The 21,615-nt window shown below is 43.3% G+C and overlaps 1 long non-coding RNA gene across 1 annotated transcript in view; it reads left to right on the forward strand.

Moving 5' to 3' along the window:
• The first annotated feature begins 1,799 nt into the window (after positions 1-1,799).
• The window catches only part of LOC136848944 (uncharacterized), a 41,036-nt gene continuing 21,220 nt past the window's right edge, over positions 1,800-21,615 (forward strand). Inside the window, exon 1 of the long non-coding RNA XR_010856187.1 lies at positions 1,800-1,935. This is a non-coding gene — a long non-coding RNA (uncharacterized lncRNA). The remainder of the gene's footprint in view (positions 1,936-21,615) is intronic.

Consider the following 21,615-nt stretch of genomic DNA (forward strand, 5'->3'; position numbering starts at 1 on the left):
AAATAACCTATGTAGGAATTTTGAAAGGGAACCGAGGTGACGACGAGACATGCAGAGGGGCGATATGGGCCTTTCTCGAGGGCATATCATTGAGGTAAGCTGAGCACTCCCCATGTTGTCACTTCCCCAGCCAAATTGTTAATTTTGTAGTCAAGAGCTGGTTCATTTAGTTTGCAAAGTTAATCCCTTTAGAGTTTTACCATCTGGGGCTTGATATAGTTAATGTTCGTTTAAAGTATAGCCTGAGTGTTCAGAAATAAGTTTTGTACGGAATTGTAGCTTTTAGAAGCATATGTTTTTGAGTTTTGTGTAACTTTTCCAGAGTTGTTTTGTACCCGATCGCGTGGTCCTTGTGCGTTAATGTATGTTAAATATAAATAGTTTACTTTTTTAAATAAAATTGTAAAACCCTGCCTGATCTTGATGGACCTTCGCGTCGATGTTTGCTGATAGTGTCCTTCAAGTCTGATCATCCTAGTCCCATACCATCCGGTACTTAGAACCCTCCTAGTCGTGGGAAAAAATTCGCGACAATACTCTTTGAAAAAATAAGTCATATCGATATTTGAAACAAGCACCACACATTCAAACGTTACAATCGTATCGTGCTTAGTGTTGCCAACGGCAAATACTGACCCATTGGAAGGTAATATTAGTGAGTTTCTAGACCCGAAACCCTACTTTGCTTATCAGTTTGAAAAAGAAATTGAAATATTAAAACAAAAAGGATTCTCTGATGACAAAGAAAAGGGTATACATGACAGAGAGAGATGCACCACTTTCATACCATACCGATAAAGGAGATACGCCAACAGTTGCCAGAGAATGTTAAAATTTTACAACACGTCATTGCTATCCGTTAAAAAAGCACTTAGTGTGGTTCAAGGATCTCTTATTCCACTAATGGAGCTATTGACAGTTCCCCCGTGTGAAGTTAATGTCACTGATAACCAATGGAGGGACTTAACTTTAGTTAGGTGGAAGGAGACCAATCGAATTTTTGAATTGAGGTTTTTAAGTATGAAGATTCTTCTGGTTGTAACCCATTCAAGGAGTTACCGAAATTTGCTTCATCTGTTTTGGTGTTACCGTATTCAAATGCGGAGCTAGAAAGAATTTTTAGTCAGATGAATAATGTGAAAACTAAGATGGGAAACAGGATGCAAGCGAAAATGGTAAATGCTATTCTTAGTACACGTGCTGGGTTAAGGAGACATGGCAAAACTTGTTCTAATTATGAAGTTCCACCAAACATCTTGAATATGGTTGGCACCAAAGAAGCATACGGCACTTCCAGCGCCACAGCAAGCACATCCCATGCAGCAGACATAGCTGATGAGGACGAAGGCCACAAAGAATTGTTGTTAATTTAATACTTCGATAAAGGTAAGCAATGGATTATTCAGATGCATTTTGAGACTTGTGTAAAACCAGCCAAGGTATATTCACATTCTGTGGCATTGCATTATATATGTAGATATATACTCCTAGGTATATTAATTAGGTGTATAGGCTAATCACGATGCACACAAAAGATTAACAATGCCATATACACATTGGAAGAGAGCAAGAGAGAGAAACCTCTCTCTCTCTCGGAATGTACTTATACACACACACACACACACACACACATATATATATATATATATATATATATATATATATATATATATATATATATATATATATATATATATATATATAGTAAATCTAGCAGGTTGAATTCCAAATCTAGCTTTTTGGAGGCTCCGTCTAGCGGGAACAGAAAATTTTCGATGGCAACCCTCGTCTCCAATCTCTATTATCTCTCTAGTGTCAGCTCAACGCTTGTCAAGTAAAGGTGTAGGAGGGCCGCTGAAAAAATAAGAGGATTTGCTTTCGGCTAGCCGAGTGCAGTTTGAGTTCAGAATATATGTTGACCTACCCAGTGTTTTCGTGAGTACTATGGCAATAGCACTGCTATAAATGTTGGTGTTCTAAACTACCGTAACTGATTATTATTACGCAAGGTTGGTTAAAACGTTAGGTAGTTTTCAGACAAAATGAAGGATTGTGCTATCACATTTATTCATCATTGCTTTCCAGTTCCTACCTGTATTGTAATAATTGTTTAATAATAATGTTATTACTTGCGGCTTGATATGTCAATTGTCCTGACTTCCATTCGGAGGCTACCATTCACTTTAGGACAATTAACTCAGACTAGCCTATACATAAGAATTCGACAATTAACTCAGCCAAGCCTATACATAAGAATTCAATCCTGGTCGTAGGCTAATACAAGTGTGACACACCGGCCTATGTTAATAAACCCAGGCCTTAGCTTGAACTGGTACTTGACGTCGTAGGCGGACGAATCTTCATTTCTGGTTAGGGTTGAGGGAAAGGCTGACTCCCGCGGTTTGTTTAATGTTTCTAAGTAGGAGGATACATGGTGTAAACAACTTATTCCTAGTGTTCCTTCCATATTTGTTAGAACTGGTTCCTAAGCAGGTTCTTATGCTGGTTCCTATCCTGGTTCCCAGTAATACGAAAAGTTCATTTAGGACAGCAATCTTGTGCCAGACAGCATGTTGTCCTTAGCCTAGGCTATACTGTACTCACGCCTAACTTAGACTGTTACATTACACAGTTAGCCTGGCTTTATATGCATAACAGGCGGAATTTAACCCAAGAATTGACATATTCATAAAGTTATGGTAGAATATCGCACATCTTAGCCTACGGTTGGTGGCATTGCAACTCACATGCAAGCTCATCATGGTGCAGCCTATGTAACATAACCATAACCCTTGGTAATTTGCTGTTACATCAAGGTAAAAATGCAGAACACTATTAAGTGTTATGGCACCATGTACAATATAAACTAAGATAAGTGCATATCTTTTACAAGAGAAAATGTGGCATTTCAAATGAAAATAAGGAGAGCTACTTTCCTTTCCCCTCTCGAGTCGTCGTACACTTCTTGAACAGTGCGATTTGAGCTAACGCAACTACGCACTCAGTTACACTTACGCATTTACGTGCAGTCGTGCACACACACACACACACACACACACACACACACACACACACACACACACACTCGATCATAGAAACTCTCAATTTCGAGTGGCTAATTCAACGTCTTGATAAGATGAAAACCAATTCGTTTTTCCAGTCCACTAATTATGAAGGGTATTGTCATTAATTCAACAAGGAATTGCATGCTACAAGGACCAGGCTATCCTTTGGTGTGTTTAGCCTGTGAATCCTCTTTTAGATTCTACCAATTTTAGTGGATAGGCACAATTTAGCAATGGCCTCCGGCTCCGGGTATATGGGGGTGATAAGAATCTCCAGGTTTAAAAATACACTACTAAAGATCGATTGAAAATACGAGATCGAAATGTAAGAACCAAAAATCAAATCAGAAAGATAGACTAAGAAGGAATTTAAAAGATATAGACTGGAGATATTAGCCGATTGTGGATGACGCTGCACTGATTGGGAAACGAAAAACAAAGAGGATAATGTGTATATTTATTCAGGAAGAGCAGAAGAAATTGGTAGGAAAGGCGACGGCGGGCTATTAATGCCAAATGCATAAAAGACACTGACTGACAGAAGCGCAGTGAAAAATACATTACTGTTGGCAAGATTTGTATAAGAAAATTGCAGTATGAGGTATTATATCTATAAGGGGGATAAAAGATGAATTTGATGTAGAACTGGGGAATGCTACAGATGAAATACAAGGAAGGAGTTTGAGAATTGTTGGTGGCAATATGAATGTAAAAGTGGGTACGGACTCTAAAGTGTGGAAGATATTGTTGGTAAGGAAAGTCTTGGAGAGACTGAAAACGAAAATGGTGTTTAATAGTTTTTTGCTGCAAATAATTTGGTATAGATTTAGTTTTTTTCCTTTAAAAAAGGACATTCATAAAAAAAAACACTGGGAGATCGCCAAATGGAAGTCGTATGAACAAAATAGAGCGCGTAGCTTTTAATCAAGACTGAAAAGAACACTGAGGGATTTTAAGAGTTACTCATTTAACTTCAAAAATATACATCAGTCTGCGGCAAAAGAAATATTGGGATATGAGGTAGCATGATGGAAACCTTGAATATTAGATGAGACTTGGGCTACAGTAGAGGATAGCCAAAAGGAAAAGGCTCATGCAAACAAATTTCAGGAAGGCGATAAGGAATGCAAAGTGTCAAGTGCTAAGTACCCAATTCTCGATAGTGAAGTTAAGCCCAGCTCAGGAAGAGATAAAGGTAAATAAATTGACAAACAGGCTGATGATTATGACAAAGCCAAATGGTCAGAAGTGTAAGCAGTGTTAGCCCACGAATCATTAATGAAAATCCTTGGGTGAAAAGAAAAAGAGGAAAATAACTATCAAAAGGAAGAATGGCAACACTAGGTGGAACATTTTTGTGAGGTAACGAATAAGGGAAATATTTTAGATGTGCTTATGAATAAATTCAGTTTTGAAGTCGAATCAGTAATAAAGAACCTTAGGAGAGGAAAACACAGGTTATGGGGGATTCAGTACAAAGGTGATTTTAGCCGGAAGCAAAATGACACATCGTATACTAACTAGACTGTTTTGCACGATATCGGATGAGGAAACTGGGCCTGATGGTTAACAAGGGTTGAAAGGCATAGCAAAGGTACCAAAGAAAAATGACCAGAATGTGGTAACTATAGAGGCCCTGCATTTACCTCAGTTGTAATGAAAATATTCAATATGCTTACTGTAAATAGTCTGGAGAAAGAAGCTGATAAAAGGCTTGTTTTAGAAAAGACAGGAATTGCATAAAATATTTTTGTTGATACACCGTGTGAGTGTGTGGATTGTAAAAACACCGCCTGGTGGCTTTGGTTGATTACAAGAAGGCATTTGACGGTGTCCACAGTGCAATAATATTACAAGTCTTGCATCACTATGGCAATCCAGTTAAATTGTAAAGCTAATTGAAATTATTCATGAAGAAATTACATACAAAGTTGCCATTGATGGGGTATTGTCAAGTAAAGTGTAGTTTCATTAAATAGTGGCGACAAGGGAATTATATTTTACCTTGGCTATTTGCTCTTATATCCTTTATAAGTGAAAGAGCGGTAGAAGATGGAAAAGAAAGTATAGATTGGAGCAACAACAGTAACTTGACAGAAGTAAATTATGCAGATGATGCTGTTTTAATCAGTAAAACGTCACAAAGCTAGCAAAGTTTGCTTAATAGAATGCGCCACATAAATAGATAGAATTCAAAATAAATATAAAAAATATAACAAGGACAAGAGTACGCACAAAGGAATGAAATAACATTAGACTGAGAAAGGATTAATGAGACAGAATTTGTCAAATATTCAAGATTTTCTAGAGTTTAAATTTAGTGAAGGACTAAAAAAAGGCCAATTTATACAGTGGGCAGGTTGAATCAGATTTAGAAGTCACAGACTGAAACTAAATATGAAAGAAAGATTATGTGTAAGTATAGTCCACGGTCCAGATATATCAGGTCAGCCAGTGTGCAGGTATGGACATGAGTTAAAGGTGTAGTGATGTTACGCCTCCCAGAGAGAGCATCTTAGTAAAGAGAACCCTCGTGACAAAACCTTAATCTGCTGCTTGCTTCCGTGTGATTGATATCATAATGTGTTTTTTGTTACTAGTCAGAAATAATCTACTTGACTCTGGTTTTTGTTTAAGTAATGGCGACTCCATTTCAGTCACTGGTATAAGGTAAATGTTAAGTAAAACTAAATCAGAATATGGTCTAGCATACAAAATAAATGAAATGCACTTGAATGTGGGCGGCCAACAAAGACAGCGGGTGAAATTACTGTACAGGTATTATTGAGATCTTGTTCCATTTCATTAAAATACTCAGGAGAGAAGGGCCTATTAGATTGTGAAAACTGGAAACCAACTTCAGATTTTGTTCTGTTAATGAATGATTGGTTCAAAATTATGAATTCTTCCTTTATGTAAGGTGACTTTGATAAGACTAATGCATTTGGTAGTGATATAGAAAAATAAACAAGTTTGTGACATAATGTAATAGAGGTCATAAGTAGCATGAAAGTTAGAGGTGCTAAAACAAAAGTCTCTACAGGTTTCAAAAGATATAATTTTATCATCAAAATCATTAATAGCTTTGTATGGTATGCTGAAGGCCTCACATACTGTAGATTATATATACTTATGCAAAGGTTGAATCAAGATTGTCTTGAGCAATTATTTGGATGCAGTAGGGAAATGAATGGTCAACATGATCATCCAAATGCTGTAAATTTCTAATTTAGACTTAAAAAGTTGTTGTTAGGAAAGGAAATTGCAGTGATAAGTGAAAAATTTAATGTGGAAATAAGTGATAAAACAGGTTACAATCAAACGGTGAACACAAAATGAAAAATTCACGTGCAAGGGAGTTGGCATTAGGAATGTGTTTAACAATGCAGATGTTCAAGAATTTAGAATGCTACTTGGAAAAAGAAGGTTTTGATGATGATGAAGAACTTTTAAATATAAAGGCACATATGAACAACACTGCAGGAGTAGTAATTGACGAAGAGGATCTTAAGTACATTGGAGGATATACTCGTATTGTGAAAAAATTTTCCATGAAATACCCCAATTAAAGATCTAGAAGTAATGAAGTAAAAATTACGCTGATTCATGGATCCAATTATTAATAGGGGTGAACTGTATGCACCCTCTAGTGAACTTTTCTCTAATTGAGTTATTATGAGAGAAATTTTTAATTTTATACATGGAGAAGGCCTTTCAGAAGGAAAGAATTGCCTACAACCCCTTTTTTCTTACGATCCCTTTTTTCTGATATTAAAAGATTTGGGGTTGAAATTCCAGATGATGTAACAAGATTTTTTTGGTTAAAATTTCTCTATATTTTAGGGTGAAATATCTTAATACAATATGGATAAAAAAAAAACGTGATGGTCAAACATGTCGGGGAACAGTTAGGAAAAAATGAAGATTACAACATATAGAATATAGTTTAAATGGTAGTCTTATTCACCTTTTACAATACAAGTTTCCCCATTTTTTCTAGAAAATAATAATGTAAATCCATATATCTATGGCCATTATTTACAATTACTACTCCTTCCAACCATTATCTAACTGCATAAAAAAAGACGACTTGAAAGATTCATAAAAACCGGAAAGGAAAAAAAAAAAAATATGAGTATTGGGCAGGTCTCAGCTGATCCATAGACTGATGTCTGGGTTAGCGACTCGGGATGCGTGACGTAGATGCACAGATGAGGCTTATTTTGGTTCCCTGTCTGGCTGACTTGGTACATCTGGACTGTGGTATAGTCATGTCTGTATTATATATGTACGCATATGAATCTTGGTATGAAAATTAAACAGTATCTAAAAGGTTTTGTCGACTTGAGAATAATGCTTTAAGAAGACTATTAGAATTCAGATGGCAGGACTGCCCAGGAAATGATGCAGTAACGGAAATTACGGGAGCACTTATGTACAGTAGATGACATAGATGAAGTGCAGACGGATGTGGTTTGGGCATTTCCTTTGCACAGCCCATGGGAGAATACAGTGTCAGCTGGGCTCCTGTGGGCACTAGAGTCGGATGACGTAGACCTATTCAGATGAGAATTAAGAGAGAGGAGGCTGGGGGTGAGCGAAAATATGTGCAGAGAGAAATCTGGCCCTCAGGAACCGAGTCATTAGTCCGGGAGGCGTATTTACAATCTGTATACACAGTCGTGAGCATACCAGTCAGTAGCCAATCACCAACCAGATCACGTAGCCAATCAGATTCGAGCAATGACGTCATCCAGCCTATATGCGAATAGCATATCACTTAGCTATATTTTATCGTATATTAGACAAATGTGTGTGAGCAGCAATAACCCATATGAGAAATATTGTTCAAATATTAACCCTCTTGTTTATTTGTGTCCATAAAAGAGACTAAAATTGTGTTAAATTAAATTAAGATATGGAGCGAACAGTGACGTCATCGTCGATCAAAAATGTAAACAACAGATGAGATGCAATTGAGAAAACCTTATGAATTAACAGCAAAGAAGGAAAAATTTAACAAAGCCTTAAAATATTAATAACTTATATCGACTTTACTAATTTTTAACATAAAAATGTCTAAACTGCTAGAAAATTTCATAGAATACTGTATACAGGTGGAAAGTAGCCCATTATTCTGTTCACAAAGCTTACACGAAACAACATCACCCAAGTTTTTATATTGCACGCACTATTTATAACCAAGTTACATCATTATAATAAACATCTACAGCAACTGACTTAATTAACATTATGGATTCTAAAAAAAGGGCCCTATTAACTGTGTATATTTTAGCTCAGTTACTGCTAAATATGTCCGTTTTCTTAAAAGCTAGCCTTTAAGGAAAAAGTGTTCAGTGCTTCAAGAATGCCTGTGTAATAATTATTATTGTTATTCAGAATGAAGCTTTTAACTAATATAGTTACATGAACAGAAGATTTTATTATATTGACGACATAAAACGCCATACTTGAAACAATGTAGCGGGGAAAAAAATGTCAATATTGCTTTCACAAAGGAGGAATGAGGACTCTTCTATTTAGTTTTAAGAAGACAATGACGTCACTCTGTGCGTGCATATTTTTATTTATTATTGGGGTCTTTAATGCATAAAAATACACCAGTGAGTTAATTTTGAACAATATTTCTCATATGGGTTATTGCTGCTCACACACAGTTGTCTAATATACGGCAAAATATAGCTAATTAAAATATGCGGTCGATGACGTCATTGCTCGAATCTGATTGGCTACGTGATCTGGTTGGTGATTGGCTACTGGCTGGTATGCTCACGACTGTGTATACAGATTGTAAATACTCGTCCGGGAGCCTGACCAAGAAAAACTGCCAGCTGAACAAAAGAAACATCCCACCCTGCCAGGGACAGTACAAGAAGGAAGGAAAGAAAATGATTAGTTCAGTATTTGGTGGAAGGAAAGAAAATGATTAGTTCAGTATTTGGTAAGAGCACCGGGCAAGGCGTGAGTGAGAACGTGGACTAAAAAAGGGTAAATTCTGGGTGAAAATTTCCTTCAAGAATGTCAGTTAATAAAGTCTTGTGGAGAAAATGAAGAGTTAATGGGAATATTAATACTTTTTCAAGAAAGTTTATTTTTGTTATACAGGCTTCCTGTATACAACTCTGCGGTGTAATTCCAAAAATGTTAAGGTATTTTCGTGATGGTGTACAAAGAACTGGGACTAGAATACTAAACAGACCTGCAAAACGTAATCTTACCTAACCAGATTCGTAACAAAGAAATTGCCTATTCTGACCGTTATATCACTCACAAGAGCTTCTCTCTCTCTCTCTCTCTCTCTCTCTCTCTCTCTCTTCCTCTCTCTCATTTATCTTCATAATGATTGGATCCGCACAAATATCCACCACCTCTCCACATTGGGTAAGAGAATGACGTGTTGAATCTGAAGTGCACAGTTGTCCTGAAGAATACTTTAATAGTAAGTAACCCACCGCTTATTGACAGGCTATCACGTTCAGGCATGGCTTATGACGAAACACTGACTAGTACGTGTTCCTTTTCATGAGTGTCGATGTCAAGACTCAAGGACATACGAGAATGAATAAAACATGACAAGGATAGGTGAACGTGCTCAAGCATGTACAAAGAGGAAAAACACACTTGGTACTCATAAAAAACATGTCTGAAATTGAGTCAGCAGCCGTGTGTCCAGACTGCACATTAGTTTTTGTTTTTGCTTGATGTTTGTATTTTTTGTGTTCCCAGAAGGTGGAACGAATTATTTGTGAAGAATGAACTTTTTCATTTCATTGCCAGACTGATGCTCGCTGAGGTGCATCTTTAGATGTTATTCTCCCAATATAATTTATTTACCATGTATTCATGCGGTTCTGGATAAGGCGGAAGTAACCTCAACTATAACACATGAGTGCAATGAGAGTGATGTCACGGATGTCAAACATCAGACCTTGTATTTTTTGCTTTGGCATTTCTGACTCGTGCCCCCAAACAGTGGCGAACGAAACAAAGAATGCAACGCGGCCAGGAGACTACCACTTGAATAGGACATATAATAAAATAGTAAAACCAAAATGACTACGAACATGTAGTACTATTTCTTCCTTATACCAGGTCAAAAAGGGCAAACACCTGGACACTATTTTTCTGCATTCCTAACTCTGAAGAGGTAAAATGAACGAAATAATTGAGATTTGATGACGAGTTAAGGATGATTTATTGTAGGAAAATAAAGCTGCGGTAAATGAAGATTTGATATACATTAAAGTGTTTTGATAACAGGATAGGATAAGGATGATTTACTTTCTAATCTAAATGAATTATAGCCTACAATTGCCCAATATCTATCCCAGACTCACTGATGAAAATAAATGATACAATGCGATAAAAAAAAAAAATACTGTTATTGGCTTCTCAGAGATTGTAAATTAAGTCGGCCTTGTCTCAGAACGGTCTCTTCTGGAAAGCCCGGGGGAAGGATAATAGGATTTTATGACCGGATTAAAGGACCCCGAATCGAGGGATGTAGGTTAAGTGTAGTTCGATTATACGAATAAGTCAGCAGGAAGTTTGGCAACGTAGCTAATGACAGCCATGTTTGTAATCATTTTGGTTTTACTGTAGTTCTGTGATCTTTTTATAGAACCAAGGCAACTGAGGGATAATTAGCAAATAATACGGTAAGAGATTCGCCTTGCTGCAGCATCCGTGGATATTTCATTATTTTCTAAGCATGAAACATATTAAAGCACATAATTTTCACTGATTTAACATTCACTTATAACATATACAATTAGCATACATTATATATACTCAATTAGCATACACTATGTATACACAATTAGCCTATATACTGTAGATAGAATATAAAATTTAGGCTGGAAAGCCAAGTGCTGGGACTTATGAGGCCATTCAGCACTGAAATAAAAATTGAGAGTAAGAGGGCTGAAAAGTGTAGCAGGAGGAAAACCTCGCAGTTGCACTATGAAACAACTGTTGGGAGAGGGTGGAAAGTAAGATGGAAGACAGAATATGAATGGATGTACAGTAAAAGGAATGAAAGGGGTCGCAGCTAGGAGCAATTACTAGCTTATATAAATTTACACAGTTCGGATATTTCAGCGAGAAGAGATTCTGCAAATACGCTTGTAAGATTTTTCAGATGAAAAACCAAGTGAATAAATTCTGATGCCCAAGCAGTATCCAAACCCATATGCAACACTAGCCCATGAAGAAAGATATAGGTCTATCGCTGCTTGTACGTACATATGTTTGTTAAATTCAGTTACATATACTAGGGCAGGAGTAGACATTCCCTCACCACTTGGATGTTTGTTGTGATTTGGCAGGCAAAATTCTGGTCTAGCATCGAGCAGGATTTCTGGCAGTTTTAAAAGTAAAATTGCATAGCAAAGAATATAGTTTATTATTATCATATATATATATATATATATATATATATATATATATATATATATATATATATATATATATATATATATATATATATACATATACATATATATAAAACTGCCAGAAATCTGTTTTACAGATACTGAAAAATTGTGCTCTTGGAATACTGAAATTAAAAGTAATTTGTATTTTTGATATAGGAATACAAACTGGAGCCCTTTATCGTAATTCCACCTCAACCACCCCATACAGCCCCTGATCCTGAAGGAAAAATTGCTGGCTGATGATCCCATTCACTGCTTACCTTGAATTAACCACCTGTTACCAAGTTTCAACAACCATTCCCAGCTGGCAAGAAGAAATACTCCTACATTGAAGACTCTGGTTTATAAACCTAGTGTGAGGTTCAAAAAATGTCAGAATTGAAAGACTGATCCTTTATTATTCTCGACAGGTGTTTATAATACAGAAAGGGGACGGAAAGGTAGCAGGTGACCTAAGGCCCCCCGCTGCATCCATACGAAGGTCATGTTTGTTAACAGGCATAAAAAGACATATATAATACGTTACAGAACATGTAAAAGGCAAGTATATATATCGGCAGACAGGCCGTACAATGATGCATACAATGAGATACATAAAGAATCTGAAATATCAACAAGTAACATATATGACGTGATTAATGTACTTATGAAGAACGAAACACAAGAAAGGAGAGGCGATTTGACGCCCTTACAAATACTCCCCCCCCCCCGACAATAATTAGAGGAGCGATTAATCACGCAGACGCTGAGGCAGTGGGAGCAGGCCCCTGCTCCTGGAGAACTGTGGGCATGGGGTGGAACCGACATCAGGGGTTGGCTCGATGTGTTTCCTGGGCCGCCATGGACCCCGCTTTGGTGGGGGAGCGGGTGTGTCTGCGGGGAGGTACTGAGGGGGAACTCTGGGTGTCTGCCTTCTTACTTGTGTACTTTGCTGTCCAACAGGAATGCTGGCTTCAGCCTGTTGATGGTGATCCAGTCTTCCCGCCCATGGATGTCAAGGAGGTATGCCTTGGCGGCCCGCCTGATGACTCGTGGGGTCCCCTGTATGGCCCAGTTAAGGGCAGCTGACGGGCGTCCACCCTGACGAAGACGAAGGTGCAGGAGTGTAAGGTGGGCGGGCTGTAGGTGGTGGTTCTGTTGGTGAAGGTCTTATGGCAGGGCGCGAACTTCTGTGCGAGCTCCCTTGACCTTGGGAGGGGGGTGTCGGCGCCGTTCGCCAACGGTGGAAAGAATTCTCCGGGGACGGCCAGTGTCTCCCCATAGACTCTCAGCAAGGGAGGCATCACCATTTGCCTTTGGTGCTGTGCGGAGATCCAGCAGGACCCAGGGCAGTTGTTCCTTCCACTTCTTGTTGGTGCAGTGTGCCATGAGAGCTGCCTTAAGAGAGCAGTGTGCCCTCTCGACCATGCTGTTCGCTGTGAGGTTGTAGGCTGTTGTGCTGTACAGAGTTGTACCCATCAGGCATGCTAAGGAGACCCAGAGCTCTGACAGGAAGGCTGGACCCCTGTCTGTAGTGATGCTGTCTGGCACTCCGAAATGGCTGATCCAATTGGAGAGGAGGGCCTCTGCGCATGACGCTGTTGATGCCTCCTCCATGGGGGTTGCCTCGGGCCAGCGGGTGGAGCGGTCTATGATCGTCAGGAGGTATCTGGCTCCTCCCGATTGTGGAAGGGGCCCGACAACGTTGATGTGGATGTGGCCGAAACGCTGACGAGGCTGGGGGAAGTCGCCGACCCTGGACTCTGTGTGCCGGGACATTTTGCTTGCCTGGCACAGGATGCAGCTCCTTGCCCACTGGCGAACGTCCCTGTTGATGCCAAGCCAGACGAACTTGTCAGTCATGAGGCCTGCAGTTGTGCGCCCTGATGGTTGGGAGAAACCGTGGACTATGTCGAACACCTGCTTTCTCCTCAAAGCGGGCACTAGGGGGCATGGGTGGCCTGTGCTCGTGTCGCAGAGGAGAGTTGTGTTCATGGTGATGTCGGATTTGATAGCATCGTCTGAGATGTGCGTCACGCGAAAGTGTGTGTATGCACGCAGGAACCATGATGCCATGTTCTGCCGCAAAAATGGGGGAAGTTTGACTGCGCCTGGCTTCATTGGCGAGAGAGGCATACAGACGATGCTCGTGGGTTCGCATTGAGGTTCAGCTCCTGACATCTTTACTCTTCACGCACCAAAACGTGGAAAAATGCGCTGTATTGAGTCTGTTAATGGTGATGATTGTTTGAGTGGTCAAACAAAGTGCCAAAATGTGCCCTTTTTGGGTATGTCGTATTTAGTCCACTAATGGCACAATTTCCGTCAGGGAGGGAGCTATCAGAGGCCTAAACTTTGTGCCGTAGTTAGTCCGCTAAATGCTCTCTGATGGTAGGCTTTGGCCGTATTTAGTCCGTGAATGGCTGTGTCACGGGAGAATTTTTCCCCCACCAAGACATTAAGATACGAGAAAAGAGAGAATAATAATACTACTATACAGATGCACTGTTGTCAGTCTTCTTGCCTGGAGACAGGGGTCAGAGAATGGTCCTGTGTCATAGTTGACACAGTGGGTATGAAGACTACTGACGTTTACGCTGCCTGGGAATTAGGTAGGCCTGTCCTGCCTGCTATTACATGATATTCCTTGGGTGTACGGGTCTTATTACTGATGAGGCCAGGTGATGTCTTCCCACTGGGAGGCAATTGAAGTGCTGATTTCCATTTTTAGTGGTAAGGTACGATGGTATTGAAGAAAATCCCTGGTACTCAGTTCGTTTCTTTATTACTCATTACATCATGCCAAACTTCTCCCAGGTCTAGTCTCCCGGACTTGGTTAATTTACATAGTCTTCAGAACTCCTGGACTAGATCCAATTTACATACTCTTCAGAACTCCTGAACTAGGTCCCTTGCAAGGGATAGATAATAATTTGTATTAATAATTTGCTAAAATAGCCAAAATGAAGAGTGGACTGGTTGACGTTCTTTTCACACCAGCAGCGTTCTCGTCCCTTACATGTTTCTTTAGTGTTACCAATATGCAGACGAAAGATTCAGGACAGCGCTCCCATACTCAGAGTGAAAGAAAAACAAAACAGGGACTGGCTACACTGCTATGCATTCGATGTCCACAACAAAGACGAAAACATTTTATAGTCCCAATCACTCTTACAACAGCAGTATAAAGATATTAGAGGAGGATGATGAATCAATTCCTAAACAAATCACTAAATAATTAAAGGCATATTTTTCCCATTACAGCTGGGCCAAAACCGTGCTACCTGTCCCTTTTCCGGGGTCACCAGTGTGAGGTTCAAGAAATGTGAGAAGTGAAAGATTGATCCTTTATTATTCTCGACAGGTGTTTATAATACAGAAAGTGGATGGAAAGGTAGCGGGCAACCTGAGGGCCCCCGCTGCATCCATACAAAGGTTGTGTTTGTTAACAGGCATAAAAAGACATATAATGCGTTCCAGAACATGTAAAAGACAAGTATATATGTCGGCAGACAGGTCGTACAATGATTCATACAATGAGATACATAAAGAATCTGAAATATCAACAAGTAACATATATGACGTGATTAATGCACGTATGAAGAGAGAAACACAAGAAAGGAGAGGCGATTTGACGCCCTTACACTAGGACAAATATAAATTACTTTGAAAATTTGGTATACACTATTTAATGGACAAGGTCATCAGAAAATTAAAAATCTGCACTGGAACATAAAACGAAGACTACACCTTAACCTGTTTGGTGAAAAAATGTAGTATATATGGGCAAAATTTAACACTGACAACAAATGCGCAAACTGCAGATCTGGCAGTCTTCCAAGACTGGAATCATGAAATACTATTTTGAGTTAACTGCAGTCAACATCATTATACTAGATTTAAAGAATATCCCTTCTATACTCACAACACCAAACTAAAGATGCTACAAGGCAGAACAGTTGTGTCCATAAGGGAGGAAAACTAGAAATGAAAATAAGGCGAAAGAGCAAAGGGAAAAAGTATAAGACAATACAATCAACCAGTAATCCCATGAAAAACAATGTACGGGCTAAAAGTTCAGTACAAAAAAACTCAGCTTGAAATGAAGTCTTCACTTATCTACAATCTGAGGTTTCTGCAAATCATGAAAAAAAAAATTAAAGAGATGGACATGGAAGACAATGGTAATAAAATATCTAAAGAATGTCTCTTGATAATGCAGTGAATCACCCTAACCTGGTAATGTTATTTATTGGAATGTAAACGGTATTCAGAACAGAATCACCCCACAGGGGTAGCGCACTTCATGTGGTGCACTTAAAACACTAGTAAAGTGTTTGCAGCATCTTTCTACATTTGCTGGAAGATACTTCTAGGAAAGATCCCATTGACTGATGAGCCAGCCATTCAAGAGGGTAGCTGACTGAACCTATTTCACCAGAGCCAGAGAAGGACAATCGGTACCCAGAGGCAGTAGCCCTCCCTAAAACAGAAACTGAGTGGGTAGTAGAGGTGCAGCAGGATAGGATTCCTCAAGGAAATACTGAGCGATAAAGGTATTCAATTTTACTGCTGAGATGATGGGGAGTTGAGCTGTCTGGTGAACATCAACCAGCTGGTTGCAACTCTGTATAACCCAAGATGCAAGAGACTGTGCTAAAAGATCAATGGTGTCCTTAAGTCTATGCTGAGGGGATGTGTCACGAGAGACTGAAGAATTGAGACCAATATTTACGAACAATCCTGTTTGTGTATCAAGAGCATGTAAGGTGTCAAAGAAACGAGCAGGTAAAAGTTACTGCTACTTTATTACAGATCCAGGCAGCTTATATTGCGGCCGACTGACGCCGGGCCGCGAGAGACAATGGAATTGACTGTGACCTGAGGTCGAAACAATAAACAATAATATGCAGTGAACGAGTACAAATTACAATACAAAACATACAGAGCTACAATATGGATACAGTCTTGATGCCTGTGAATGAAGAAACATGTGATACACAATGTGTGACATTTGTATAAATACGCATAAAGTAAAAATGATTAAAATGCGTGACCTGGCACGTTTTAGGCGTGACTAATTGAGCTTGAAGAAAATGGGAAGTCACCAAAGAAAACAAGCTCAGCGGAGACTTAATTAATGGCGCCGCGAAACACTATCCTGGCGCCGATGTGGTGACTTTACAAATACTCCCCCAAGATGAGGGACGCGTCTGACTAATCCCTGTATCTGCTGGGACGCTGAAGGGCGCCGCGGCTCCTTGAAGATAACGGAGGGGCCTCCCGCCTGTGAGGCTGCTGGTTGGGCGGTCCCTTCCTGGGGCGGCCGCTGCGGGGGTGAGGGCGTGCTGGAGTGCGGTTGGGTGGAAGGGATGCTGCGTCGCTGCCGGGACTCTCCGACAGGAAGGCGGGCTTTAGCCGGTCTATGGAAACCCAGTCGTCCTTGCCTGGGAGTGCCAGCTGGAACGCCTTGCTGTTTCGTTCCAGCACGCGGAAGGGTCCCCTGTAGGGCTTAGTTAGTGGTGGACGGACGGCGTCGACTCTGACGAAGACGTGGGTGGCGGATGACAGCTGTGGCGGCATGAAGGTGGTTGCTTTGTCGATGTATGAGCGCCTGCAAGGCGAACTTGCCGCCACGTCGCGGAGCCTCTGCAGTGATGGGGAGTGGCGTTCATCCGTCACGAGCTCTCCCGGCACCACGAGGGGTTCCCCATAGGTTTGTTCAGCTGCGGATGGGGTGCCGTCGGCTCTGGGGCGGTCCTCAACTCGAGGAGGACCCACGGCAGCTGATGTTTCCAGTCCTCGGCGGTGCAGCGGGCCATGAGGGATGACTTTAGGGACCTGTGGAACCGTTCGACCAGGCCGTTGGCCGCTGGGTTGTACGCTGTGGTGGTGTGGTGCGTGGTTCCCAGCAGTTGAGCCAGGGCAGACCACAACTCGGAGAGGAAAGCGGGGCCCTGTCGGTTGTGATGTGGTCCGGGATGCCGGGCGGCTAACCCAACTGGAGAGCAGGGCCTCGGCGCACGCGCTGGCGGTGGCTTCTTGCATGGGTGTGGCCGGGCCACCTCGTCGAACGGTCTACCACCGTCAGGAGGTATCTGGATCTGCCTGATGGGGAAGGGGCCCGGCGATGTCGATGTGGATGTGGCCGGCGGCGCCCTGGCTGTGAGAACTCGCCTACCCCCGACTGCGTGTGGCGACCCACCTTACTGGTCTGGCACTGCAGGCACTGTTTTGCCCAGGCCGTGGCGTCCTTTGCACCCCGTGCCAGACGAACTTTTTGAAAGCAGTTTGGCCGTGGTCCTGCCGGAGGGGTGTGAGAGAGGCCGTGAATTATGTCGAATACCTGGCGGCGTGAGGCTGGAACCAAAGGGCGGGGCTGACCTGTGCTGATGTCACAGAGCAGGCTGGGGCCTTCGAGGCGAGGGTCACGTCCCGCCACTTGAGGGATGTGATGGCGGCGCGTTATGCTGGGGTTTCTGGGTCAGCGGCCTGTTCTCTGGCAAGGTCCTGGTAATCTACACCAAGCTGCACTGCGTTCAACTCGACTCTGGAGAGGGCGTCTGCTACGGGATTTTTCTTGCCGGGAGGTACCTGACGGAACAGGTAAATTCGGCTATGGCTGAGAGGTGGCGCTGCTGTCTGGAAGACCATGCGTCCCCTGCTTCGTGAAGGCGTGAACCAGTGGCTGGTGGTCTGTGAAGATTGTGAAGGGCGTCCCTCCAGGAGGAACTTGAAGTGCCGAACTGCGCGGGTACATCGCGCAGAGTTCCCTGTCGAAGGTGCTGTAGCGGGTCTCTGCGGGACTGAACTTCTTGCTGAAGAAGGCGATGGGCTGGGGGCGCCGTTGATGATTTGCTCCAGAACAGCACCGCAGGCAACGTTACTGGCGTCTGTCGTCAGCTGGAGGGGGCCTTGGGATCTGGTGTGCCAAGGCGGTTGCCTTGGTGAGGGCGCCTTCGTCAAGGAAAAGGCCTGCTGCTGGCTGGGTCCCCAAGACAGGGACTTGATTGTTGACCTTTAGGACTGCCGTCAGGGGGCCGTGGTGTGCGCGATCCCGGGATGAACCGCCTGTAGAAGTTTACCATCCCAAGGAACTCCTGGACGGCCTTGATGGAGGTGGGTGTCGAACTTGGCTCACGGCTGCCACTTTCGATGTAAGAGGGCGGACGCCTGTCGGAGACACCTCGTGACCCAGGAATTCTGCTTTCTGGGCGCCGAAGGTACACTTGTCGAAACGGACGACGAGGCCGTTCTCTTGGAGGCGCTGGAGGACTGCTTTGATGTGTCTCTGGTGTTCGCTGTGAGACCTGGAAAATATGAGAATGTCGTCGACGTAGCAGACGCAGAATTTTAGGTCCCCAGGATGCTGTCCATGAGCCGCTGGAAGGTGGCCCCGGCGTTCCCTCAGCCCGAAGGTGGAGAAGGCGAACACATAGGACCCGAAGGGCGTGATGATGGCTGTCTTTGGTATGTCCTCTGGCGCAACAGGTACCTGGAAATAAGATTTAAGAAGGTCCAATTTAGTGAATATTTTGGCCCCGTGAAAGGAGGCCGTGAGGTCTTGCATGTTGGGTAGAGGGTAGTGGTCGGGCTCTGTTGCAATGTTGAGCCGCCTGTAGTCGCCGCAGGGTCTCCAGGAGCCGTCCGGTTTCTGCACCATGTGGAGGGGGAGGCCCATGGACTGGAGGCTTTCCTGCAGATGCCCATCTGTTCCATCTCCGCGAATGCTTTTTCGCCTCCTGAAGGCGCTGAGGGGAAGCCTGCGGAACTCGCATGTCGGGGGCCCTTTAGTCACTATATGGTGGTATATGCCGTGCTTGGCTGGGGCCCCGGGGACTTGGCGAAGCTCAGGCTTAAATATCTCAGGAACTCCGACAGTAGGTGTGCATACTGGTGGGGGCGACGGCGCTGATGGTGGGTCTGGGTCCCGCCGTTAATGGGAGAGACCGGCAGGAGTCGGTATCGAGGAGGCGCTGCGCCCCGCCGACTAGCAGGCCAAAGTGCGCCAGAAAATCGGCCCCCAGGAGTGGGGTTCCCTCGTCCGCGACGATGAAGTCCCAGGAGTAACTCTGGCCAAGGATGGAGATCGACAGGAGCCTGGTGCCGTAGGAGAGGATGGGGTTCCGTTGGCGGCCGCCAGGAAAGCGGCCGGGTCTGGTGTCTGGTTGCGGTCCTCTGGATGCTGGGAAGACCGATTTAAAGGCCCCTGTGTCGACCAGCATCATCCTGCCGGAGACGGTGTCGCGGATGTAAAAACCTACTGTTTTGAGGCCCTGGGTTCTTCGGCTGCCATGGCGGCCTGTCCTGCTGGCCGCCGCTACCCCCGTTTTTGAACGGGCGAATGAGCAGGGCGGCAGGCAGTTTCGGGCGTCCTTTCCGAACCACTTGTGGTAGCGACAAGCCCGGGGACCTCCATCTGCTGTGGTTCGGTGGACGTCTGTTGGCGATGGCGTTGACGGGCTGCTCTCACGTCCTCTTCAGGCTGGACGGAGCTGACCGGCTGTGTGGCCGGTTTTAGCCGCTGTGAAGCCTTGACGGAGTCTGTGAGGTGTTGCGTCGTCTCTGAGGTCCTCGACAGGCATGGTGTAGGGGTGAGCGATCTGGTTGCGTACCTCCGGGAGGAGTTGGCGAAGGTAGATTTCCGTGTGAAGCTTATCTCCTGCCGCTTCTTTGTGCCACCCAAGTCTGGTAGTGACAGGAGATCTACGACCATGCCCCAAGCGTCTCTTGAATTGAGGTCGTGGCGTGGGTTTATGGCAAGGTCGATAGCACGGGCGGCCCGGCTCGGCGATGGGCAGGGAGCAAGCTTTCGAGGAGGAACTTTTTGTGGTGCTGTATGTGAGGGTGTGTGTTTGGTACTCGCGAGATGAGTTTTCTGTACACGTCCTCCGGAAGGGCGTTGAGCACTGTGTCGGCCTGTAGGATTTCGTCCGTCAGGTCCGCGATTCTGAAGTGGCTCTCCACCCTGCGCAGCCACATCGATGGGTTCCCCTGCGTAAACGGCGGCAGCTTTACGGTGAGGGCGGCCCGCGATTGTGTTGCCCGGCCGTCGTGTGTTCGGGGCGCTGGTGTCGCTGGTGGGGTACGCCGACGAGAGTCAGCACGCTCAAACGCTGGTTACAGCGCCGTGTTTAGGCCGCTAAGAGCGTTTTGGAGAAATCCTGGAGCCAAGACTAAGTCGCCGTGTGAGTCCGCTAATGGCTCCGGGATACTCCGGGTCACCACTGTGGTGTCAAAGAAACGAGCAGGTAAAAGTTACTGCTACTTTATTACAGATCCAGGCAGCTTATATTGCGGCCGACTGACGCCGAACCGCGAGAGACAATGGAATTGACTGTGACCTGAGGTCGAAACAATAAACAATAATATGCAGTGAACGCAGTACAAATTACAATACAAAACATACAGAGCTACAATATGGATACAGTCTTGATGCCTGTGAATGAAGAAACATGTGATACACAATGTGTGACATTTGTATAAATACGCATAAAGTAAAAATGATTAAAATGCGTGACCTGGCACGTTTTAGGCGTGACTAATTGAGCTTGAAGAAAATGGGAAGTCACCAAAGAAAACAAGCTCAGCGGAGACTTAATTAATGGCGCTGCGAAACACTATCCTGGCGCCGATGTGGTGACTTTACAAGCACAGTCAAGTACCAGGTTTTCATAATTTGTGCTACTGTATGGCAGGAACGTGATAGGACCACTTTAACACAGGCAATGATTAGAGGAAATATGATCTATTTACACAATTCCTCACATTAACGCGGGTAAGAATATGCAAGAGCATCACCTTCACCCGTCTGTGTTGCCATTTGGCAGGAATCCTAAGCAGGGCAGTGACGTAAAATTTTTCTACCAGCTTCAATGCCACTGTGATTTATTTTACTAGCAAATTACCATATATGACAAAATCAACTAGAATTTTGGTGGCTTTCTTTAAAGTGCATAATTATGGTTGTCGAGTAATTTTGGTTGCCATTCAATAAACAACATGGATTCGCCTGTAATTGCAAAGGTATGGGTGTGTTCGTATGCGATCTCACCTTGAGAGCATTCAAGCTGGCCCTTTCATTCCCAACTTAACACAGTTCTAAAGTTCCACCA

This window comes from Macrobrachium rosenbergii, chromosome 2, assembly GCF_040412425.1.
Source record: "Macrobrachium rosenbergii isolate ZJJX-2024 chromosome 2, ASM4041242v1, whole genome shotgun sequence".
NCBI classification, from domain to species: domain Eukaryota; kingdom Metazoa; phylum Arthropoda; class Malacostraca; order Decapoda; family Palaemonidae; genus Macrobrachium; species Macrobrachium rosenbergii.